The following is a 27,474-nucleotide window of genomic DNA, read 5'->3' as shown; positions in this document are numbered from 1 at the left end:
CCTGTTATGCATTGATGTATATTAATCTGCAATTTTCGGTGTAAATTTGAGAACAATATTATTATTATCTGAGATAAACTTCAGCTTTCACTAGTGTATATCACTGCAGACAAGACAATGAAGAAAAAAGCTTTGAACAAACTAACTGGAAGATCGCGTCTAGAGATCATTTCCGTATAAGTCATCCAACCTAACTATATTCTTTTCACTGATTCCGTTTGTCCATCTTTAATTTTCATGACTGTCCCAAATAAATCAATGAAAGGGTCATTAAACCTAACATCAAAATCAGAGATTAGCCACATATTTATGTATGCAGATGTTATACTCTTAAATTCAGTACAAAGCTGCAACCTCTGGAATAACCGCTGCATTTCTCACCCACGAAAGGTTGAATCTATAGTACATTTTTAGTACTGTGGGAGGCCAAAATGTATCGCTTGTTATTTTTATAATTATTATATTTACTCGTACATAATCTGGAAAATCTGCTCGACAGAAACATTTTAAAGCCACTTAGGGTGGTGGACTTACACCATTTGACAATAAAATAGGCAGGTACATTGAAAACCTAACTGAACAAATAAAATATTTCAGCTATTTTGGGCACGATTTTGAGTGAAGATGACAAATTAAATATAAACAGATAACAGAATAAACGAAGAGCGTATAGTGAAGTGCCAAATGAATCAATTTACAGGGAATAAGGCAGAAATTAGTCAAAACATTAAACTAGCTTTAGTGTTCAAACCAACTTTAACTTATGAATCCGATAGCAGGATTAGAAGTAAAATAGTTGATGAAAGACTGAGTTCTGGGGAAAGATTGGTGGCGGAGGAGAGGAACAAATGATATCAATAGCAGAATAATTAAAAAAGGAAGATATTAGGGAGAAATCTGACATATGTTAGCATTCAAGAACGTGTGAGAAGAGGGTAGTATCGTCACTTCAACAGAATGGAGAGAAAAGGTTAGCAAAACAGGTATTTGACACCGAGAATGCAGGGGGGAGGAAAGGAAAACGAACATGGAGGTGGGTTGATGGCGGAGTTAGATGTGCCTGAGAAAGCAGAAATATAAGAGTTACAATATTGTATTCCTGAGAAACTGATCTGGAAGAAAACTGCCAATAGGAAGTTCTTATATTTCCAATAGGAAATCGGCGATATTATACATCAATCGAGGTCCGATTCCAGTGAGAGTTCCCTGCTTGGATTCAAGTAAAGTTTCAGTGCCACTGAAACTCATTAGCGTTGCTGTTACATATCAAAGAAAAAAAAAGCTTCGGCATAATACTATGCTATTTAGAGTAATTCGAGAGACAAAAACTGTCCGAAACACGTTATAGTTAAATCACCCAAATTTCATCAAAATCCATCCATTCATAGCGGCGACGTAAAATGAGGATATGGAAGGATGGATAAAATGATCCTATTAAGCTACTTATGCATTTCAAGAGGAGTTTCGCAAATAATCAGAATGGAAAGCTTTTCATGCTGGACAACCAAAACAAATTCCGTTGTTGAGAACATGAAATTCAAAAGAGCAGCGTAAAGAATGGCTTAGCAAATTTCTGATTTCATGGCTGTAGAGGTCGTTTATAAGCTGTTAAATGCTTTTATGCGGAGTTCCACCTCTTGGAGAATTCAGTGGATTCAATATAAACCATCGCTACCGTAAGACCTTGAAGGCTTTGAGTGTTCTGAACATCACTTGTCTTAAAGGCTAAAATCAGTCAGCCAACAAGAAAGTCGCTCGAACATCTGGGCAATCGCTTGGAACTAATAAAATACCCCTCGAAACGTGTGAAATGATGGTATAAACGTGGTTTTATGTCTCATGAGGCATTACTCCAGTGCAGTTTTGTTTTCATCGAACTCGCACTTAAAAGCTACTCAGAAAGAAAAGACGAAAAACCTGTTTCCTAGGGGGGGCTTGACGGGAAAGTTCGTTGTGTTAAAATTTTGGACTACAGCCAGGATGTGAAGTGCCCTACTTTAACCGACGCAGCCAAGCGAAGGTAGGGCATTTGAAAACGGGGGTAATGGCCTCAGCGATCAGTTTACGTAATCGCTCGATCAAGAACCGCATTGAGAAGGTCATTTTTTTCCAACCACAATACAAGAAGTCACATGTGGATCACAGACGCCGACTCTTTCCAGGACAATCGGCGACCCGTTAAGCGGTGATAATTTGCGCCCGCATTACATTTTCGTCCACAAAAGATATCGCTTAAGCGATCCGCGTGCGCACGTGAATGTAAAACACGCCAAAACAGATAAATAAAAACGAGAAAAGGAATGTCGGATGGATTGGAAGCACGCAATTCCAGAAAACCGAGATGTCTGAGATTGCAAACAGCTCGCCCAACCTTTCAGACGACTTTTTTTTATAGTAGTTCTTCAGAAAAAGATGACCGAATCGCTAGCAATCAAGCTGAAGAAAGGAAAAGGTCAGGACTGATTTGCAAGGAGTCTGTTCCAATGGAACAGAAATGAAAGCTATTCCAGAGTAACAAACATGCCGACAAGTCTTCTGATAGGTTGTTTTCAAACAGACAGCACAATAACTTCATTCTAGGCTTTCATGAAGTATCCTTAGCAAAACGGTGTTAATAAGCGCAAGTTATAATAATAAAGGAATTTTAGCACTTGAAGCATGAAGAGAAGAATCCAAACGCCCTAAAAACAGTTAATAATCACCTGCTTCTTAAAAAATTAAGATTTCATTGTAACCTTCAACTCATTAGCTGTAATGGGGAGAAATGAGGTTTTCTTTCCTCCAGACAGGTTTGGCCCTCCATTTAGGAATTGGGCAAGTCATTCCAGAATGCTGAATTGAGTTTCAATCCTAGAAATTCAGTTTTCAGAGCAAGTAATTAGAAGCCCTGTAATTATAAGACCTGTAACAACATACGGATGTGACACCTGGCCTTGCACAAAAAGACTGAAATCTTTGAAAGGAAAATATATGGACCAATGAAAAAAGAAAATGGAATATGGGGAATTAGGACAAATAATGAACTTGAACAACTAATTAATGGTGAAGATAGTAAGATATATAAAGACACAAAGAATAGCGTGGTTGGGGCATATATTCCCAGAAAGAATAATGGAAAAAGATAGAGGAGTTAAAAAAATATTTGAATGGAAACCATTAGGACAAAGGAAGACCAAAAGAAAAAATGGATTGACGATGTACAAAAACATCTTACAACTTTAAAAGTTAAGAATTGGAAGAATGTTGCACAGAAAAAAAAAGAGAGAATGACTAAAAATTGTTTTGCAAGCTAAAATTCAAAGAGTTGTAAAACTAGTTCTACATAACAAATTGGACTGAACCTAATAGCAATGCTTCAGGAGGCTTCTGGGTGACTGCCTGGTATGCTTAGAGGGAGGCTGAGTAGTCTTATATAGGGAACATAGTCATGACCACGGTTTTCAGAGTAGTTGAATGAAATTTTCCACAAAGTCAAAAGTCAAAATAGAAATAATATCTATATGCAAAACAAAGAAAACCTTTCAAATTTTTTCACCCCCCCCTCCCCATCACATTTATCTCCATTCTATTAAAATTTAATACAGGATGCCAAGACCCCCTTTGGAAAAATTAAAATATTTCACGGCCCCCATCGGAAAAAAAAAATCGTAATATAGACATATATTATTATAATATTTATTGTATTTATATTCAAGATTTTGCGTTTCTTATCAATACCTTTGAAATGAAACTTATATGAATAAGCAATATTTACTAATATTCATTAATCACCGAAATACGCAGGAAGCAAAATTGTGAACCAACACCAATGAGTGATTTTTTTCCATTAAAATATAAAAAAGAACAAAAAAGAAATAATAAAATTTAAATACGTTTCTTTTAAGATTAAAAAAAAAATCTACTTAGTCTTAAAACATTTTAAATTTGTTTTCATTATTTCACGGCCCCCTCAACAAAACTTATGGCCCACAGTTTGGGAAGCGCTGTATTAAATCACAGCCTCCGTAGCTCAGTCGATAGAGACGAAGCCCTTTAGTGGGAAAAACCTGGGTTCGATTCCTGTTAGTGACGTGGGAGCCTTTTTCTGGTCTCTTTCGACGAAAGGGGAGTTAGCCAGTCTCGTACGGTGGTAGTGAGTTTTTTCACCCGGAGGCATAGGACTAACCACCTTATTCTCAAGTTACGGTTGTGGTTGCAAAGCCCACGAATAGTTGGAAAAAACCTTGACACCGTAAAGGTAGAAGAGGAAGGATTAAGTAAAGTAATTAGAAGCTAGTACAGCAAGTCCAAAAATATAGAATAGCGAGTGAACCTCTGGAGATGCGGTTGCCTATAATACACCCTATTTTCTTGTCTCTTGTCTTTGACTGCTTGAACAGTTTTTCGATTAAACGGAAGCCAAACTGGCCGAATTCGGAGCTAGAAGTAATTGGCTGACAAGATGCTTCCACTCGTCCAGAAAAACAGATGGCATGACACTGTTCACTGAAGCAAGTCCCAAAATTCTTCTTGAGAGCGGAAATGAGTTTCCCAGGCGTATTTTGGTCATCGAATGATAAGACCAACTTTCAAGAACAAAAGCGATGAACGTTTTAACAACAGTGGTGTGATCGATCAACGGAGACTGGTAAAATCCATCTTGCATGCATCTTAATACAAGATGAGTTCCAGTTTCAAAACAAACTTGTATTGCATCCATAATCACGTGTTTCTGATAAATGCATGGCCCGATCAACGTCCCTCATGCATGTCGTTATTTGGGCTTATTGGCGGATGCAAACTTTTTTTTTTTTTTGATATGGGGGGGGGGGTTGATAATTATGGCCGAAGACTACGCCCATGAAGCCAGTGTAGTATATCTACTGAATATATGTCCTCCTCAAGACTGTATTTGTGGTGAAACAAAAATCCCCGATTTTCCGGAATTGGGGAAAGACAAATATTAGGACAAACAGAGGAAATTGTGACCGGGAAATATTTCAGATTTTTAAACCTTTTCCTAGACTAACGTTAATTTAAGTAAATAATTCTTTCGCCACACTGATCACTATAAAAGAGGGTCCTTGAGTGCTCCGTGGCGCAAAAGCAAGATTTCGGGTCTTTTCGAATTTCGATTGGAAAAGACCCGAGCTCGATTCTCGTCGTGACTAGAGAAATTATTACATGGGCTTTTTCAAATGAAGGTGAGTTAGCCGATCTCATACGGGAGTAGCAGGGTTTTTCATCCCGAATACATACATGCAAATCGGCCATGAGAAAACACAATTTACGATGTATACTAGTGGTGGTGGTGGAGATGGGCGGTAGATGGCGCGTTTTGTTGATGGTAGTAGTGGGAGGACTAAGTAAGAGAGACGCAGGCCATCCCACAGGATCTTATTATCAGAAGGAATAATATAAGATCTTTTTTTGCAAACAAAGTACTTAATTTTAAGTATTAATAATAAACGTAATAATAAAATGTATGTAATGCAAACTTTGGAATTTGCTGCTTCTTGGAAGTCATTTTTATGACGATAACAAAGTAATAATAATAAAATATTCAAGAAATTTTCCGTTTTTGTGTTATGGGCGAAACGAGTTCCTCAATAGCTTGCATTTTAGTACCGCTTTGAAGGCATTTATGCAACTTTCTAGGACTACTGTAGTATCTACTCTCAGTTGGCACTGCTCGGTTCATACAGTCGACGATACACAAATTAATTTTAAAATAAAATTATACATCAGTGGATTCGATGGGCTTTAAATGACTTCATGTTTACAAGTTTTCATGAAGAGCTTCACGATCGTTCCACATGAAGCATTTTTTTTTTCAAATAAAATGTTCCAATTATTTGACTTACACTTATATTTATCCACATAAATGGGTATATTTCTATTTTTCCGAAAAATAAAAAAAATCCCTACTTTGTTATACGAACACAAACTCCCCGAAGATGAAAAAATCCAGTTTCCTTTTACTCAATCTGTACCACAAATTCGCAAGAAACAATGTAAAAGAATACAGTGATAAAGCGATCATTGCAAAGAAAAAAAAGAGGTCAAAAAACATAATGACCTTTGATTTGAAGTATCTCCGTAAGCGCAAATGGAAAAACGACGAGACACTGCGCTCTTCGAGTGGAAAAGACCCGAGTTCAATTCTCGTGGTGACGAGAGAAACCTTTGTATGGAGTTTATGAACAAAAGATAAGTTAGCTGATCCCATACGCGGAGAAAAAGAAAAGATGAACAATGTTTTCCCCGCTCCTGGAAACTGGATTTTATATGCACATATAAACCAATAGTACAAACAATAAATGCAATTTTTAGTAGCCAGTAGATGGCGCTGTGTTGATAGTTGTGGTTTTCATAGTTGGAGAATTAACCAGTGGAGATTAAGTAGAACACCCTTCCCTTGGACTCCGACATGTCATTCTGATAATACGATATTCAAATATTACCTTGAAATATTTACTGATTTTTTTTTTTTTTTTTAAACTGGGAATAATCAGTTGAACAAGCTTGTATGGAACAGCAGAAAAAAAACAAAAAAAAAAAAAACATAGATCTGTAGGTTGGATTAGAAATATAAATGACTGGAAGCCGTCGAAAAACTGAGTGAAAATGCAGCATCAATAGACTCGTTAAAAATGAACGATATTAAAAAAGGACCCGACATTGGCATTCAAGAATAAAGGCGTATTTATTTATTCGTGTGGGGTTCCCTCCGTTCCTCGACTGCCCCTTAGGACTGGTTGAGCCCTCCTAACGAAGGATTACGTGCTATATTCCTATGGCTGCAGCCTGTGTGTTCACGGGACCGGTTTGCCTGCTTGCGGGATGAAAAACCCCAGGATAAACTGGGGAAAAAACCCTGCTGTCCACGCCCAAGACCGGCTAACTTGGCTATGGCTGAGGAGGATCCTTAAGCTCCTCACGTCATCGACGAGAATCGAACCTAGGACACCCAGCCATATGGTTGCGAAATGCCTAGCCACTCGGACATACAGCCGTCTATTCGACATGAGATAAAGATAATTAGCACAAAAAAGGAATATGAAAACAACTTGACAATGTTTCGAACCCAGGTTTAGTGATGCAACTTGCATTTTGCTTTATTTTATTTTTTTTACTAAACTATAAAATATAAAAGCAAGGCGCCTAACAATTTCCGCATCTGCGAAAAATTGATCAAATAAATTTAATGAACATAATTCATCTTTTAATTATCATAATTATGGTTAATGCACTGTATTTAGAATAACTACTTCCCATAATAAGTTTCTTTTAAAGTCTCCACTGAAGTACCAACATTGCGGGAGGCCTGCTGCCGCCTTTGATTCAACGTTGGCATTCACCATCGCTTGTGGCAACTACATTCCACTTCACGACACCATAATCACGCAAAAAAAAAAAAAAAAAAAAAAAAAAAAAAAAAAAAAAACTCGTTCTCTCTCCACCTGCTACTCTGAAAAACTCCCTCTATCCGGTGGATCTTCTCCTCACCAACTTACAGTCACAATCACGTCGATCTGTTAGCTTTATTTCCTCAATCTATCCCTATTCGATCGTCCTGATGGTTGCTATCTGTTAAAAAAAAAAAAAAACGTGTACAGGTTGTCTACCTTGACGATTTGTTCCTTTCTATCAGTGAAGGGTGAATGAAAGATAAACGGGGAGCAGCAGGTACAATTTATATTATTTTTATCGAAATATAACCAATTTCGAAATTAATTGATGTATTATCAGTAAAACCTATATTACAAGTATGCGAGATTATAGAGACACCTTATTTATCGAAATAAACATGTGATTATATTCGCATCTCGACTATGGGCTTTTTCCCTCCCGGAAACTCGAGTTTTTCATACCGAATACAGACAAATCACCCATGAGAACACACGCAACTTACAGAGAAAAAAAATACTATGTTAGTGATAGTGAGTGGTAGATGGCGTTGTGTGTAGTTGAAGAATTATCGTATTTTTCCGTATATATAAAACGATACTTTTTTCTAAAATTTTTGGACCAAAAATTGGGGGGGGGGGGGTTATACACGGGGAAGGGTTAACCGTTTGCCGTGGCGAAACTGCCGGTACGTTGTTTCCGCGAACAGGCTTCTGCCATTCTTTGTTAACTCTGTCGATTGACGTCATTAACGGCTGATTGTGAATAAACCAATCAGAACTCTGAAAGCATTCATCGTCTGCAACTCGTTGGCGGGATAAGTTAAAGCATTAACAATATTTTGAGCACTAGCCCATAAAAATGCCCAAAAATTAAAAAAAAAAACAAAAAAAAAACGATGAATTAATAGAACTAAGATTGATGCATAACTTCTTAGTATCTATCTTTAAAATATTACCAAATATACTTTGAATATTTAAAAAAATATCAAATGTGTTCTGTTTTATGTTTAAAATGTTGATTTCTTAATTTTCGGTTCGAAAAAGTAGGGTTCGTCTTATACACGGAAAAATACGGTAAGTAGTAGGGGGGAAACGGTTAGAAATGTGTGGTGAAGAAGAGTAGAGTGCCCTCCCGCGAAGAGTCCTCGTAGTAATAATAATTCTAGAAGTGGAGATAACATGACAACGTAGTACTTGTTAATTCGCTACATTTCCATGAGAAAGGATAAATTTCGGGAAGCCCTCTTGATGGGGACAACAACAACTCTCCTTGCACCGTTATTGTGTTTGACAAAAAGAATTCCAAACATGAAACACCAATTATTTCTTCATGTCCGAGTGTAGCTTTGTCGGGACAAGAAAGGAATGCTACGTATGTCATACTTAATCACTTCGCAGATGCGGATAATTTTCCGCGTAGAGAGAGAAAGTAAGCTACAGATGACGTGCATTCGAATTCCTTAAGGAATATATGTGAGGGGCTAAGTAATTTTTCTCCGTACATCAGATTCCACCAGCATTTTCTAGACGCGGTATGGTAGTAAATGAAAGGATTGCAACGCATCCGTTATTATGGGTACAACAGACGCAAACGGAATTGGGTCAACAGAGGAGGGGAAAAAAATTGCTGTAGTGCGGTACTTCGTAAACAAACCTAAGGAATTGTGCTGCTTTCCCCACAACGGCCTTCGCGCATTGAGATAAGGAAAAAGCGAATAAGAATTATTGCCGTGAGGCTAAGAGCTGTTTTAGTCCTAAATTTTCACTGTTGGCAATAAATCTTGAAGATTTATTGATAATAACGGGCAATAATAAACACCTACTACTGAAGCAAGTTGATCTTGAAGGCTGTGGAGAAGCACACAAGTTGCAAGGCGCAATTTATAGTGAAAAATTAGCTGTGTAGAAGTTATTTCTACACATCTCCGTATTTGGAGATTTTTCATGATTCCCGGAAAATCGTCTGCCAGGTCAGGGCGCACGATTTTCAGTATTATTCGAAAGACTAGACTGCGCATGAGCATCATTTTTCTACACTTTTGGATACCCGATATCAATTTAGGCAGAGGTTCTGAAACTTATACCGCATGAGCATTATTATATTTCATCGTTTCATAATGTATTACTATTGACTACCTTCTCAGTATAAGTGCTCAGGTTTGTTAAAATGCTCAAATCTATCGTGATCTACGTATTATGAACACACAAATTTAACAATAAAAGTATGGATTTATACCTACTTATTTTTCATATTATGCGAAACAAATGGTGCAATTTGGAAAAGTTAGTTTCGTAAACTCTTTCCAGAAATCATCAGTAACTTAATTTTTATTATACTAATCAAGATTTTAGAAATTACTACAAACATTGGCAATGTTTATTTTTAAATCTGTTGTGAGAACGGATTTTTTTCCCCTTTAAACGTATGCTAGCGCTTTACAAGTATCGCATCTAGCAGTTATAATAATAAACCGGAACTTAATTTCTGGGTAGTGAACTGCCCTCTAAGACTGCTCGTTGTGACTAGCAGATTAGAAACATGCTAACCACATTTATTATGAAAATATGAATTATAACCGCTAGCTTTTGTATATTTTCTGCGAACGCTCACCACTGAAAAGGCGTTTATAATGGAATGCTGTGCGAGGTCGCAGGTTCCTTCACGTGTTATAGTACCCTGCCCTAGGCGTTCACGCACGGGCAAACACGAAACTCGAAGTAGCCCACCGGCCAAACAACCCCCGAGGATCGACATATAAACATGGACATCCGTTCACCTGTTCGGAATGCAGACAGGGGGAAGCGTCTAACGCCAGCTGGCCGCCCACAGCCACGACATTTTGGGGACTAGGCAGGAACTTTGCTAACTGCTAAGGGAAGGAGCACAGGAAATTTCAACCAGAATCATGCAAATAAACATTTAGAAATAATTCCGTATTGTATACAGATATCAAATTTATTTCATAATGTATCTAGAAGCATATTATTCTCAATACACCGCTTACTCCAGTAGCATACAGTTCTAGATTCATAATTTTTGGATAACCATAAAATGCTTGTATTCGCTAGGATTTTCTGGGCATCCAAATTACCAATGATAAAATTCTTCTTAACATAGCAGAAGCTAAGCCTTTCTGTTACATGACACACACACAGACAGAAAAAAAAAAAAAAAAAAAAAAAAAAAAAAAAAAACACTTTGGTATTTTTAAATTTGTAAAATAATTAAACTATGTAAAACTATATATAATTTTCAAATTAGATTGCTGTCCCTGTCTTAATATTTTGCACCCCCCATCTTGAAATTCTTTGTAATGCTTAAGGGATTTCAGCTACCTCATTATAAATTCAACCTCTTTTTTCCCTCTTAACAAGGAAAGAGTAAATTCTAGAGACAAAAAAAGAACTTAAGAATTTACCCCCCCCCCCCAAAAAAAAAAAATTCTAAGGCACTGTGGGTTTTGCTACATATCAAAAGAGAAGTCCAACACTCAGGCCAGTTCATCTATTTTACTGAAGAAAAACAAAACTTGCTATCACAGCCATGATGGAATCTGAATAAAAAAATAAAAAAAATGGTCTGAAAAAAGTATACTACACCGAAGCTGTTTTTTTTTTGGGTGGGGGGGGGGGGGGGCTGAAGTATGAAAACGAAGGGAAAAAATTACTGTAAAAAATAGTCAGTATTAAATTCTCTAAGACATAGTCAAGATATCACTGTCTTGCCTTCGTGTAATTAAAATAAAATGTCAGGGTTTTTTTTTGCTTGTTGTTTTAAAGAAAAATAAACTTATGAACAATACTTAATGAATGTTTTGTCATAAAAAGATGCTTACTGTACATAATAGGTCCTTATGAAAAATCTTTATATAAATATACTGTACGTTGATTTTTAAAAATAACAATCTGATTTTGCTAATCATGCTAATCAATATATTAAAAACAACCTTTTCTCATTCCTCTTATCTCTGTAGGTTTGCAGCATTATTTTAGAAATCTAGCCAAACATCTGTGCGCTACTAAGCAGTTTATTTTCTTTCTCTCTCCCCCAGTTTGGTGGGGGGAGCTCATCACTGATGCTCATGTAATAATATTAAGACATTAGCCCAGTCTCTTCTCATCTCTTCTCACTTCTTCAATCCATTCATCCCCTAAGTACAGGTGGAGTCTCCTAAGGAAGTGGGGGGGGGTGAGAACTCATTACAGATTTGGCATGTAGGATAAGAACTTTTTTATAACTTATATTAACAAATTTAAGGGATCCTAATGTTAATATTAACAGAAAACATCAATTACTGGAAAAATCTGCTACTGTTGGCTGTTGAGTGCAAGATAATTTGCCACCCATGACCAATGTCCAGTTATATTAAATTAGTCGCTTATTATTTTAGAAGACTATCTGTGGTGAGACATCGAACATCCCTGAAGAGACATTCTTCCAAGCTGACTTAATACAATTCTCTATCGTATACCCGCAAGACAGACAGCAAAAGGGTGAAATGAATGCTTGTGTTAACTGTATATGTTCTCCAGGTAACATATCTGTTTGTTAGGGAGTAGCAAGGTGTGTGTGTTGGGGGGGGACAGAATCAGCCATCTTAGAAAAGTATTTTCTGATAAATTTCTCCAGCTTTAAAACAATGCCAGTGCTTCCATTTGTGTTATGGAGGAGGTGCTGGGAGAAGAACTTGTACAAGAAGAATTTTTTATTTACCTTTCGTAACAAAGATAAGTATGCAATATAACATACATACATAAAGAAAACTCATCTTAACTGAAAAGATTCATTCTGCTACTAAATGTAATGCTGCCATAGTAAAATAATGAAGGAAAGATACAGTCATAAAACTTGTTAGATCAATACGCAATATGCTCACGTTCACATAGTGAGAAAGGTTTCATTAATTTTAAAGGTTGTAAATCACAACAAGAAAAATAAATAATTTTCTTATTAAACTTATTTGTTGGTGTAATACTCAGCATCTCGAGAACACAAAGAACAGTTTGTCACAGCACACAAATATTCCACTGTTAGTTACTTGTGTTCTCAAGAAGCTAGGTATAACACCAGCAAATCAGTTAAATATTAATTATTTTCTTATTATTCTTGCATTGTGAATTAAGACATTAAAATTAATGAAACATGAAATGCCAACACGAGCCTTTCCAGAAGGGTTAGTTGTTTTGTTGGGCTGTTTTGAATTATGGCCAAAGTAACTACCAGTGTATGTCTATTAACTGTGCTCTTCTATCATATTAGCCAATTGGTCATATATATCAGGATGGGATCTGATAGATCCTTTGTTGTATCTCTGATGACAATGCTTCTCCCCTTCCTTGCATCCAACAAAACAGTCAAACTGGTCAGAAGTTTGACTGTTTTGTGGGATGCAAGGAAGGAGAGAAGCATTGTCATCAGGGATGCAACAAAGGGTCTATCAGATCCCATCCTGGTATTGACATATTGGAAAGGCTATTGACATCTGTTGAAGATAACATAAGAAATTAACTAAAAGAAAAATTTTATTTATATTTGGAAAACATGAATTTATAAACACATTTCCACATTATATACAAAATGGAATTCATTCTAGTTGTACAGCATGTGAATTATATTTGAATCATAACTGATAAATGAAAAATATTCGTAAACCAATTTCGAAATGGGTTCATTTACTATTATTCTTAATTCTGAGTTGAGGAAGAAATGCTATCTTACATTGGTTTTGGATTGAGTTGGGAAATTTTAAAAATAGCTGTTTGATGTACAGAGAGAAAGCCTAACACGTTTCCTTTATTTTAAACCTTTGTTTCTTTTTTTTTTTATGCAATATAAAAACATATATAAAACACTGTTACACTTTCCAATATTGAGATTCCCACCACTCCCAATGCAGAAACCTTTCAGTGTTATTTGTGTGCAGGAGGATGGGAAAACTCTCAGCCTTACTGGACTCGGTCTCTTAGTCATACTACTGTAACTACACATAATCTTAATATTAAAAAAGCAATACTTTGCTAATGCCATGGTGATTAACAATATTTAGAGATCTACAACAGAAAAGAAAATCAAAATATAATTGTACTACTAATAATATGAAATCAATTTACTTTTATAAAAATATTCACTTCAAAGAAAAAAAAAAATGTAGCTTTCCCAAAACTTCCTGAGTTTTAGAAAGCAACATTTTTGTAAGGAAAATTACTAAGTTTTACAGATCTGTGTACAGTGACTTAATTTTGATTTTCTATGAGGCAATGGTATGCATCAATGTACCAAGAAAGATAGATCAACTACATAAGTCTCTTTGTATATTCAGAAGTATGATGAAGTCCTGTGCAGGTAAATCAAATTAACCTGGAAAAGACTAATATCCACATTTAATTTTAACACCAATCACAGCAGCTAGTACACAGAAATGTTGGATATTGATGATTTCAGACTAGTTGAACAAGCTGTTAATGGTGTGTGTGTGTGTGGTAAACTGCCACTTTTTACAGTGGATGCATTCCTAGCAACTAACAATATTATCAGCAACTCAGTAACTGACAAAGGCCTTTTTCAACATAAAAGCAAGTTTCCACAGAGGTAGCAGGGTTTCCCCCATCTGAAACGGATTTTTCTATCTGCAAAACAGGAAAATTGAACATATTGAAAATTGCAAACACAAAATGTGTTTAAATCGACTTCCTGTGAAGTCCTGTGGAAATGGAAAGCAGAAATAAGATCATCTGTCAGTTGTGTGCATTCTCTGGCACAGTTTTTTTTTTTTTTTTTTTTTTTTTTAACCCCATGATGACACGTCAAAGTTTTTGGGAAGAAAACCCTGCCACCTCTGTATGAGATTAACTTGTCTTAAGTTGAACAGCACTTATAAAACTGCATTTTACATCTTAGATTGGATTCAGAATTGGATATTTCCACCAACTTCAATGTTTACTTTTAAAATACAAGTTCACTCATAATAGCATCATGTAGAAAAGAGTCTTAAAAAAATAAAGACAAACTTTTTATTTAAATATAAAATAATCATTAAAAAAACAACACAATTTCAGCTGTTCTTAACTGAGTTAATGTTCTGTGCATGATTTTCATCTAAGGAAAGAAATCCAAGGTTCACTGCTAAAGTTTTTCATGCTTGTTACATAATTTGTTTGCAGCACTCACTAAGTGCATCAGACATTAGTGGAAATCACCACCTTGTGAAATTACTGTGCTATCATAAAGCTGTTGACAATTAAAGGCACTGAGAAATAACTCCTTCATATAATTAGTAATAAATGGATGAGAGAGAGAGATGACCAGCACATCTTTTGTGAATCAGTGAAAAAAAAAATTAGTTAAATAACAGGATCAGAACTTATCTTTCCAGCTAACAGACTGCATTGTTCTTATAAAAGGTAACAATTTAGCAGATATACTGATAGGTATGGATAACGCTGCTTGTAAAGAAAAAGTTATATCTCATTGTACTGATTTATTACTGATACCTTAATGCATAGCATTACACATATCCGCAAGGAGATGTGCTTTGCATTATAGGAGATACTGAGATAGGAGTGATGAGAGCTTTCTCCACCTTTGCAACGAGTTGCCTGGTGTTGCACTACCTTACCCCAGTCCTGAAGATACTTTCAGGCACAAACTTTGTTTGCTCATGCTTGGATAAAGGATTAAACTAAACTTATTATAGTCTAACCAAGTGAAAAATGCATCTTTCTCTGAATCCGGAGTAATGTAATAATAAGGTTGCACACCCTTCGGCTACTCCTATAGGTTACGATGACTTCTCATTGCTTCTGCCTTTGTATCTCCACTACTGGGCCTGGCTCCCACTGACGAGACCTCAATAAAGGTTGAAACCGGTATGGGTAGTGGCCCTTGCCTTAATGCATAGCATTACACATATCTGCAAGGAGATGTGCTTTGCATTATGGGAGATACTGAGATAGGAGTGATGAGAGCTTTCTCCACCTTTGCAACGAGTTGCCTGGTGTTGCACTACCTTACCTTACCCCAGTCCTGACGATACTTTCAGGTGCAAACTTTGTTTGCTCACACTTGGATAAAAGATTAAACTAAACTTATTATTATCTCATTGTACAGTTGTCGATAATTAGCAGTGAAAATGTTATTATCATGCATCACGTATGAAAATTAGGAACAGCGTGTATAGTATACAGTAACTTGAATAAAAATTAACAAGACAGTGAACAAAATAATGAATTAATGCAGATGCTTGACACACTTCTAAAAGTAATCAGCATCTGACACATTTCAACTGCTAGAAATAAAAAGTCAGTGGCATTATTTAGAGTGCAATGACAGATTAATACAATTTATTAATTTTATTAATAAATGCTTTTGTAGCATGACTAGAAGAATGACAGGAGGACAATGCACCCTTCAATTGGAAAAGACCCAAATTCAGTCCATCTGACACACAGAGAATCTTTATATGTTTTTTTTTTTCATCTGAAAGTGAGTTAGCTAATCTCATATACAAATAAGTTTGTTTGTTTTTTTCCCCCCATTCTAGAAACTCTGGTTTTTCATCCAACATACAGGCAAATGTTACAAAAAATCCTTCAGTGGAGCAGTAGACAGTGGTAATGGCTGTATGAGAGGATTCATAAATGTAGACAGTGGTTGTGTAGAGTGGAGTGACCTCCCACAGTGAGTCCTTAGAAGTGTCAGATAATAATGACAGTATACAGAATTAGTAACACCATATGAACAGAGGATTAACAAGTGACAGGAGGAATCTTTATGTAGACTTTTTCAATCGAAAGTGAGTTAGCCGATCCCATACGAAGGTAGCGGAGTTTTTTCTCCCAGAAACTTGGGTTTCATCCCACATACAGACAAATCAGCCCTTCAGAACACATGCAATTTACAGACAAAAAGTACTAGTTGTGGTGGTGGTGGGAAGAAGATGGTGTTAATGGAGTAGCAGTAGAGGTGGATACAGTTGTATAGCAGGTGTCCTCCTGCAATGAGTCTTCAGACTGCTTGGAGGTGTCACAAATAGTAATAAATAAGTGTAGACAGTGGCTGGCTGTGTAGTGTAGCGTAAGTGCCCTCCCACAGCGAGTCCTTGGAGGTGTCACATAATAATGTGGCTAAAATCAATGACTATATGGAAAATGGAAATTCACTATAATAGCTCTCCTCCTGAGCCTCAGGGGTTCACTTTAGTGAGTACGGGTGTGGCAAACCAGAGGTACCTGATGCTGGACCATGCCTTACTTCATGTAACATACATCTGTTATATTATCTGTAGACTGGTCCCTCCTCTTCTTCCCTTGCTTCTTTCTTTCTTCTCTTCTTGCTCCTCCCCCAAATGCTATTAGAGTTCGAGGGGAATCTTTCCTATTTTGCTGTGTCATTTCATCTTGTGCTAACAGGACATTATCAAACACCGTAACATGATTAGGCTATTAAAAAATGTTCATACCACATCATCCGTCGCACAGGTTACCAAGCGACGCATTCGGGTTTTAGGCAGAGGGACCCGTTCTAAAAATATGTTACAGTCTCCCTTAGACACCACTCCTCAGCACTCTGCTAGAGGAAACTCCATCAATGGGCCCACTACCCATTTGGGGAGGTGTTTAGGGGCAGCGCAAAGAAATGGTTCTGCAAAAGGACGGAAATGGCAACGACAACGGCAGACAATAGCTTTAGGCAACTGGAACATCTTCTCTCCGACAGGGAAGGAGTTGGAACTGGTGGAGGAAGCCAAGCGCTACTGGCTAGACTTAGTCGGGCTTTCTTCGACCAAGAGGAGAGGCTCTGGAACTGTCAACCTGGATAAGGGGCGGAAGTTCTACTACTCTGGTGTGAGCCCGACAATGTTTGCTCAGGCGGGTGTGGGGATACTCAAGCCCCCAGCTGTCAGACTGTGTGGCTGAGTGGATCCCATTGAGAGGACAGGTATGTGTGTTAAGGCTTCAGATGAAAAACCATGATTTGGCTGTGGTGCAAGCCTATGCATCTAATCTGGAGTCAGAATACTCTGCCTTTCGAGAGGAAGTGGATGCTGCTTTTGACAGGGTGGCAAACATGGAATCAGTCCTGCTAATGGGTGACTTCAATGCACATGTTGGAACAGATGACCAGACACGGAGGGGTGTGGTTGGGAGAAATCACACCCCTGACCTTAACGCGAATGGGTAGAAATTATTGGACTTCTGCTGTACTAACAGCTTGTCCATAATGAATACCTTCTTCCAGCACCGAGAAGTCCATAAGTATACCTGGTACAGGGATACACTAGAACAAAGGTCTCTGACTTCTTTATAGTCTCAGCAGACTTATTTTCCTCAGTGTTGGCCATTCGTGTGAGAAGAGGGGCAGAACTGTCAACTGACCACCACCTTGTTGTGTGCACTCTACCATCAATGCTGGTAGGCCTAAGCAGCTATACCGCGTGAAATGGGAGGCACTGAAAAATGAGGCTGTGAGGATGAATTTTGCAGATGACATTTCCTCCAGGTTCAAAGAGATTCCCAAGCATACTGCAGATGTTGAGGAGGAGTGGAAGCTGTTCAGAACAGCTGTCACTGCTTCTGCAATCTCATGCTGTGGCAGAAAGCAGCTTGGCGTGGCAATGGGCAGTGAGAAAAGGACACCTTGGTGGAACCAAGAAGTCCAAAAAACTGTCCGGGACAAAATGGAGTCCTACCTAACATGGCTTAGAGTCAGGTCACCTGAGATGCGTTTGCAGTATGTCGAGGCACAAAAAGCTGCTGCTGAGGCAGTAAAGACAGCAAAGCAAAAGGCTTGGGAATCCTTTGGAGAAAGATTACTCATCCTATGCAAATACAAACAAAGTATTCTGGCAGCCCATCCACCACCTTCGAGGGAGGAAATCGTGCACAGCAAGGGCAATTAAGGCCTCTGATGGTGCATTTTTAACAACCAAGAAGGATATCCTCCACAGATGGAGGGAATGCTTTGAGAGCCCTTCTTACCCCAAGTGGCCCAGCAGTTGTGGACATCCAAGAGGTGCAGATCGAGGCAATGACTTGTCTCACAGCAGAAGAGAAATTAAATTCGGCCAAAAATACTAAAAGCCTTAAATCGAGATTGTGTTCTCTGGTTGACTCAAGTGTGTCAGGCTGCTTGGATAACTGGGCGAGCACCAAAGCAATGGCAGACAGGCATAATAATACCAGTCTTCAAGAAGGGAGACCAGAAGGATTGCAGTAGCTATCGTGGCATCTCTCTGCTCAGCCTGCCTGGGAAAGTGTATGCTAGGTGCTTGGAAAGACGGTGCAGGAGCATGGTTGAGTCAAAGTTCCAGGAAAAACAATGTGGCTTTCGTCCTGGTAGAAGCACAATTGACCAAATCTTCACTTTAAGGCAAGTCTTTGAGAAATCTTGGGAATATGCCAAGAATGTCTACACATGTTTTGTGGACTTGGAGAAGGCATATGACCGGGTTCCTCGGGATAAGCTTTGGCAAGTAGTACAGGAGTATGGAGTTGATGGCCAACTATTACCTGCCATCAAGTCCCTGTATGAATGCCCAGAGTTTTGTGTCAGGGTAAATAGCACAAAGTCTGAACCTTTCACAGTCTCCGTTGGCCTCCGCCAAGGGTGTGTTCTGTCACCCCTCCTTTTCATAATATTTATGGACTGGATTGATAGGCACAGCCAAGGCAGTGAGTGTGTCAGAATTGGAAGATGTAGCATTGGACGTCTGCTTTTTGCAGATGACCTAGTTCTGCTTCACTCTTCCACAGATTACCACCAGCGGACCCGATAGGTTTGTAGCTGTTTGTGCAGATGCCAGAATGAAGATCAGTGTGGCCAAAACTGAAACATTTGTGGTCTCAAGACAACGATCCCAGTGCACTCCATATTCACGAATGATGGAAAATGGGACGTAGAACTAGATACTCTAATTGGCTTAGCAAGCTCCATATTGCGGGAGCTTGGCCGTTCGGTAGTATTGAAGTGGGAGTTAAGCCAGAAGGCAAAGCTGGCTGTCTTCAATACAGTCTATGTCCCCATCCTCACCCATGGCCATGAGAGTTGGGTAATGACCGAAAGAATGCGGACACAAATCCAAGCGACTGAAATGAGGTTCCTTCGAGGGGTTGCGGGGCTGACAAGACTCAACAGAGTCAGAAGCTCTGCAATTCGGGAAACCCTCAATACTCAACCGCTGCTTCTCCGTGTTGAGAGATCATGGTTACATTGGTATGGGCACCTGGTCAGAATGCCACAAGAGAGGCTCCCTCAGCAGGCCCTCTTTGCCAAGCCAGAGGGTGGGAGGCCAAGTGGAAGGCCAAGGACTCGCTGAAACATTATATCCAAATCGGTGGACACATTTGGGAATCCCACCAGAACACCTGAGCTTGATGGCTAAGGATCACGACCACTGGAAGTTCCTCTTGCAGCTGTTGCCCCCACAACCCAATTAGGAAAGGTGGCCTTGAAGATGTATGTATGTAAGCTCACCTCCTGTATGTTCAATGCAGCACATCCTGCAGTTTTTTGACCTAATGCAGCACACTATCTTAGACTGCCAGCATTATTATACCTAGGGTGCTGCACCCACCAAATGCAACATTTTCCATGTCCTCACCATATATGGGTCCACATGACTTTTTAAACTTTAAGGAACTTGGGCATAAATATATTTTGTGCAATGTGAAATTTTTAGCAATGATACCAAAGGAAATAAATGAAAATAAAATAAAGCAATTTTTTTAAAGTGCTTCAAACAGGAAGAGATGCAGACACTTTTTAGGGGATCAGTTCTCTAACCTGGTGATCAGCCAATTTTCTGCATCCTTAGTTTTAGCAGTTATGCTGATCAATGTTGCAGAACATTTTATAGTGAGGTGCGATGAAAATTATTCAAACAGTGTCAAGGTTAGAATTCCAAACATTGAAGCAAAAGTGAGAGCGGTGCATGTACTCTCCTTTCTCAATTTCATTCTGATCCTTGATGTTATTGTAAAGTATGAAGAGTGAAATATCCATCTCTGCCTTCCTCCCAAGCAGATTCTTTCATTGTTGATTTATCACAGAGGCATAATATGTGTGTGTGTAATATTTTAAGAATGTTTTCTATGCTTAACTATTATGCACTATATTCTAGAAATGTAGATACTAAGAATAAAAACACTTCTTAATACTTCCCTAAAATCAGCTGTTCAAATTCTGGATTTCAAAAATCCACACAGGAAATCTGAGTTCTTGCATCTTTTACTTTTACATACATTAATATGCAAATACTTAAATGCTGTAAATCAGAGCATGAGCAATTGGATTTAGTAAAATGCGACCACGCATTCTTTTTAAATGAGATTTGCCCCTTTTTTTTAAGCACAGAAGCAAAAAAAAGGTGCCAAAATAAAAGAAAAGTAGCATATAAAAGTTGCAGTCTCAGCAAATATGTACTTAATAAATACTAAATAACAATGACAACCAAAAGAATACAGAATCATCTAAATTTGAAGTCCATGATACTATGTCATTTGATATCCCTACTAACTAAAAGACATAAAAATAAGCATCATTAATTATTTAAGAGAAAAAAAAAAAAAAAAAAAAAAAAAAAAATATATATATATATATATATTTATATATATATATATATATATATATATATATTTATATATATATATATATATTTATATATATATATATATATTTATATATATATATATATATTTATATATATATATATTTATATATATATATATTTATATATATATATATTTATATATATATATATTTATATATATATATTTATATATATATATATTTATATATATATATATATATTTATATATATATATATATATTTATATATATATATATATATTATATATATATATATATTTATATATATATATATTTATATATATATATATTTATATATATATATATATTTATATATATATATTTATATATATATATATATTTATATATATATATATATATTTATATATATATATATATATTTATATATATATATATATATTTATATATATATATATATATTTATATATATATATATATATATATATATATATATATATATATATATATATATATATATATATATATATATATATATATATATATATATATATATATATATATATATATATATATATATATATATATATATATTTATATATATATATATATATATATATATATATTTATATATATATATATATATATTTATATATATATATATATATATATTTATATATATATATATATATATATATATTTATATATATATATATTTATATATATATATATTTATATATATATATATATATATATATATATATATTTATATATATATATATATATATATATATATATTTATATATATATATATATATATATATATTTATATATATATATATATATATATATATTTATATTTATATATATATATATATATATATATTTATATATGTGTGTGTGTGTGTGTGTGCGTGCGCGCGCATCACCTTTTGGAAAAATAAGAAATGTATTACAATATGGAACAGCTTTCATCTTAGAGTACTCCTGGTTATCATTTCATTTGGCAAGTTACAAGTGATAAAAAGTAATCAGGATTTGATTATGTGGACACAAACAATACAAAATGTGGAATCATTAGGCGAAAGGTTCAGGATACCATGTTTGAAAAGCGTTTTCTGTAGCGTACACGGGAACAGATGACCATTCATGGAGAAGAAATATTTATATGCAGTTAATGCAACTAATACTTTAGTAAAGAGCGATCTGGGGAAAATCGTCTGTTCCTCCGAGATTCTAGAGTTACAATTATTAGAACACCAAATTGCACATACAATTCATTGTCGGTTGCGAGAAAGCATGCGCTTATACAGAACAAATTATTTGTAAAATAATATTTGACCATATATTTCATGCTGATGATCTTTATAATAGCGAGCTTATTTCGAAGTATCACAAAGAAAGGCCATTCAGTAATTTCTTTAAAATTGCATCTGTTAATGTTATATAATTTTATTATTTCCTATCATCTCCATGAAGTCCAAGAAATAGTGTTTGTTAGAAAATAATACAACTACACAACTGACTAACCTAATATGAAATATTTCCTATTACGTAATTTCAAATACTATGCAATTTCCGAATTGTTTGGCAATTTCTAGCGCAATTATTATGGAACAACAGTATGAAACGCATCCACACAGAGCGTTAAAAAGCAAGCGGGCTGGAGTCCGTTTACACAAAACAATGATTCACTCACTTCCTTCCTGTGCACAGGAACCGTTGATAACATTCTATTCCACATGCAAAAATAGCTCATCTAACAACATAACCGAAAGGTATCTTAATTTAAACTACCTTAAATTTTTATTTATGTAATTTTGTTGACGGTTACAAGTTCAAAAACCCGGGAATACTTTACAGGTGACTGTTAGTAAACTTGGGTGTACCGGTTTGGCAAGATGACCTCTAACAAATATTGTCAAGATTTCCTTTTCCATGCCTGCGGCATTAACGGATACAACGTCTTTTGATCATAGATGCATATATCTATATCTAATATACTTGCGTATCTTACTTTCACTACAGTGCATTAATACCGCAAATGAAACATCTTTGAAACACTAGCAATCTCAGGTATGCGAATAGCACTTTTGTAAAAAAAAAAATATATATATCATGACTACTTACCAATCCAATAAACAATTCGTGGAATAAACTACAAAACACTTCGTTAATCAGCACCTCTTGCAAAATTGTAAATTTTTTTTTTTTCGTGGAGTAAATATTATTTATAACGATATCAGAAACTAACGCAACCTGACTACACAGATACCATGCCGTCCATACACTAATGTTTAAATTACAGGTGGCCGCTTACCTTTAGCGGGTTTTCAATGGAAGCGCCCTCTAACAGCAAATATCTCAATCACATAACTCTTTCATTTGATAATAGATGGCGCAACGTGATAGGCATTGCTAAATTGCAAGTCTCCGAGCGGTATTAAAATTTTGCAAACATTGCAAAATATTCATACAAAGTCAATAATCACAGTACGCATTTGATAAAAGGTTTTAAAATCGCTTTGGTAAGTGTGTAACAGACTTTATTCTAAGCTTTTTATTAATGCTTACACCAGCCCTATACAAAACGTGGCTAAACTTATACTGTACCTGTGTGTGTGATCAACATGCGTATTATATCACAGAAACAAATATTGAATGAACTTATTTAAGTTAAGGGATATTGCATCCCATATTGTTTCTTAGCCGAATAAGAAACTCAAAGAGTTTCATGCCGAATATAGAAACTATATAACGTTCGGCGATTCCAAGCGTAAGCAAATACCTGGAAAGCAGCACCTGATCCATTTAGGTAGTGCAAACTGAGGCCCTTTCTATGAGTTTCCTCAGTTTGCACAACCTAAATGGATCAGGTGCTGCACTATCCAGCTATTTGCTTACGCTTGGAATCACCGAACGTTATATAGTTTCTATATTCGGCATGAAACTCTTTGAGTTTCTTATTCGGCTAAGAAACAATATGGGATGTAATATCCCTTAACTTAAATAAGTTCATGTCGCCGAATTGAAGCCTTTGGCTCTTCATTATAATTAATAATTGAATGAAATAATTTTGAAATAGCCACATTTAAGTAGCATCATCGATATATTAAGATGCGGGTCTTAATATATCGCTAAGATATATTAAGACCCACTTAAGAGACATTATATAAATCATCATTATCATCATCATCATGCATATCAAGGATTTAGGACTAGCATGGTCTGTTAGAAGTCATCGTTTAAGAGGACGTCCTGGTTTTCTTTTTCCTAATGGCTTATACTTGAAGGCTTGTTTTGGTAATCATTCTCTTTTATTCTTTGAACGTGTTCCACCCATTTATGTTTATATTTTTTAATTTTTTCAATTACTGGTTCTTGGTTTAATTCTTTCATAATTTCTTCATTTCTTTTGTGATCAAATAGGGTATACTTTGCAGTTTTTCTCATAAACTTAATTTCTGGTGTTATTAATCTTTTGTCTTTTTGTTTTATTGTCCAGATTTCGCTTCCATACATTAAGACTGGTAGGACTAATGTATTGTATACTTTTAGCCTGGTTTGTTTTTGAACTAGGTTTGGTTTAAATATAGAGTTAATTACTCCTGTTATTTTTAAATATTTTGCAATTTTTACGTTTATATCTTTTTCATTTTCATATGTGATCATACATCCTAGGTAGTTAAATGAATTCGCCTGTTCTAAGATCTTGTTATCTATTACTATTTTAGTTCTTGCTGGATCTTGTCCTTTAATGACCATTGTTTGTGATTTTTCCGTTCATATTATCATTTTCCATAATCTAATCTTTGGATATCTTATTTAGATCTAAAATAGTTTTCTGTAAGTTATCTTCAGAATTTGTAATTATTATTTGGTCGTCTGCAAAGAGGAGAGTGTTTAAGTTAACTGTAGGAGAAAGTTTAATTCCTCGATGTAAATTTTTACTCCATTTTATTATTATTTCATTTAAGTAGACATTAAAAAGAGTTGCTGAGAGGGGACATCCCTGTCGGACCCCTTGGTTTATCTCTCTCGTATATGATAGCTCGTGATTTAATCTTATTTGTATTTGATTATTTTCATAATACTTATGATAGCTTTCTTTCTTTGTTTTAATAACTTTTCTTTTAACTTATATAAATCATATTTTATATAATTATTATTATATATTTATATTTATTATTATACCTCCGAATCAAAAATTGGAATAATCAAAGAAAATGTGTTGGATGACTTGCAAGGAGCATCATCTAAAATCTACGTATTTGGAATAAACCGTGGTATAAGTATACTTAAGCCCGGCGCGAAGCAGGGGCAGAATGGGCGAATGTCGCAGGCAGAAAAGTAAAAGGGCGGAAAACTTAAAGTTTATGTTACAATTTTACTGGAGGCAGAAAAAATTAAATTGGATATATCATATATTTTAAAAATATTAAATGCATATATAAATATTTCTAAAGATAATTATATTTTACTCTAATTATATAAGCTCCAAATAATTATTTTTATTTTGATAATCCCTGTGACAGAAACATTTAGATCCAATTTCATTGAGAAAAGACGAGCAGAACGAGAAGTCATTCGAGCTCAGCAAGAAAATCAATCGCGGATATTTTTGAAATTATCAGAAACAAGAGGCAGCGAAAGCGACGTTCCTGTGGAGTCCCCCACTGACAATGAGTCTGAAAATTCGAATTTGTGTTTAGATGATAATCAGGCTCTTGAGAAACATCCAATAGCTTCGACGTCAAATACAAATACCCCGACACTAAATTACGAGCTTTTTGACGATCCAGCTTTATGGCCACACTTGACCAATTCAATAATTGATGTATTAGTAAAACGAGGTCCTCCTGCTGAATCAAAAGAGACTGTTTTTCACGCGATGAACATAATAGAAGTTTTCATGTATCGTATTATAATAAGATTTAGAGTAACGGAGAAACCATTAAAAGATCTTCGTCAATTTACTCAAGCTCAAAAAATATAGTACTTTGTTTCTGCCGCAAATTATTTTCTAATATTCGAACTATGAACTTAATTTCGGAAGGAAATAACGATTGGAAACATATGTCCCAAGTTCTTCAGCGCAACGAAAAATCTCAAGAACATTTTAATAATTTTGAAAAATGGATTGATTTGGAAAAGCGTTTAAAAAACGAAACTACAATTGATCAACATCGGCTAAAATTACTCAAAAAAGAACAAGAACACTCAATGCGTGTTTTAAAACGCATAATATCAGTTATTAAATTTCTTGCCAAAGAAAACATAGCGTTCAGAGGAAGTTCAGATACTCTATATACAAATAATAATGGAAAAATTATTTAAATTAAGGGGATATTTTATCCCACATTATTTCAAAGCCGAATAAGAAAACTCTAAGACAGAAATCAAAGAGTTTCATGCCGAATATAGCAAACTATAAAAATTCGGCAAGTCCAAGTGTGAGCAAACACCTGGGTGGTACAATACCGGACAACTCGTTGTAAAGGTGGATAAGAATAGCGATCCTAGCTTTATCCACCTTTACAACGAGTTGCCCGGTATTGCACCACCCAGGTGTTTGCTCACACTTGGACTCGCCGAATTTTTATAGTTTGCTATATTCGGCATGAAACTCTTTGATTTCTGTCTTAGAGTTTTCTTATTCGGCTTTGAAATAATGTGGGATTAAATATCCCCTTAATTTAAATAATTTTTGCATCGCCGAAGTGAAGCCTTTTGGCTCTTTATTTCATTAATAATGGAAAAGTTTTGAAACTGGTGGAATTATTCGCCGAATTTGACAGCGTATTACAAAAACCTGTAGAACGCATAAAAAACAATGAAATTCACGTTCATTATTTAGGGAAATGTATGCAAAACGAAATCATTAAGTTACTTAACGCTAGTGTCGCCGATACTTTATAGTTTACTATATTCGGCAAGAAACTCTCTGATTCCAATCTTTGAGTTTCTTATTCGGTTTTAAAACTATGCGGGATTTAATATCCCCTTAATTTAAGTAACGAAATCATTAATATATTGAGTAATGAAATTTTAAAAAAAATTGTATGTAAAATAATGAATGCTAAGTATTTTTTAATAATTGTTGATATTTCGCGGCAGGGGCAAATGCCTTTAATTGTAAAAAGTGTTTCTATAAAAGAAAAAAAAAATGAAGAAACCCGAGATATTATACAAATAGAGGAAAGATTTCTAGATTTTATTAAAATTAATAATACAACAGGAAGTGGTATAATTTTTAGAAGAAAAAACTTAAATATTCAAAATATCCGTGGTCAGGGATATGACAACGGGTCAAATATGAAGGGGAAGAATGCAGGGGTCCAAGCACTTTTAAGGAACAAAAATCCTAGATAATTTTTTGTTTCCGTGTTGTACGCATTCCTTGAACTTGGTATTGAGCGATGCAGCAAGCTGCAATGTAAATACGGTTTTATTTTTTGACATTATTCACTCAATCTATGATTTCTTTTCTTCATCGAGTCATCGATGGGGAGTTCTAAA

At 35.6% G+C, this 27,474-nt stretch overlaps 1 protein-coding gene across 1 annotated transcript in view; it reads right to left on the bottom strand.

Moving 5' to 3' along the window:
• The window catches only part of MYPT-75D (Myosin phosphatase targeting subunit 75D), a 305,331-nt gene extending 282,105 nt beyond the window's left edge, over positions 1 to 23,226 (bottom strand). The window contains exon 1 of the mRNA XM_090398351.1: positions 23,086 to 23,226. The gene's annotated coding sequence lies outside the window, so the exon portion shown is untranslated. The remainder of the gene's footprint in view (positions 1 to 23,085) is intronic.
• Between the last annotated feature and the right edge of the window lie 4,248 nt (positions 23,227 to 27,474).

This window comes from Typopeltis vanoorti, chromosome 9 (genome assembly GCF_054136105.1).
Source record: "Typopeltis vanoorti isolate ZY-2024b chromosome 9, IOZ_Tvanoo_1.0, whole genome shotgun sequence".
In the NCBI taxonomy this organism is placed as follows: Eukaryota; Metazoa; Arthropoda; class Arachnida; order Uropygi; family Thelyphonidae; genus Typopeltis; species Typopeltis vanoorti.
Note: the sequence above shows the minus strand (reverse complement) of the source record. Positions and strands in the feature narration are given on the sequence as shown.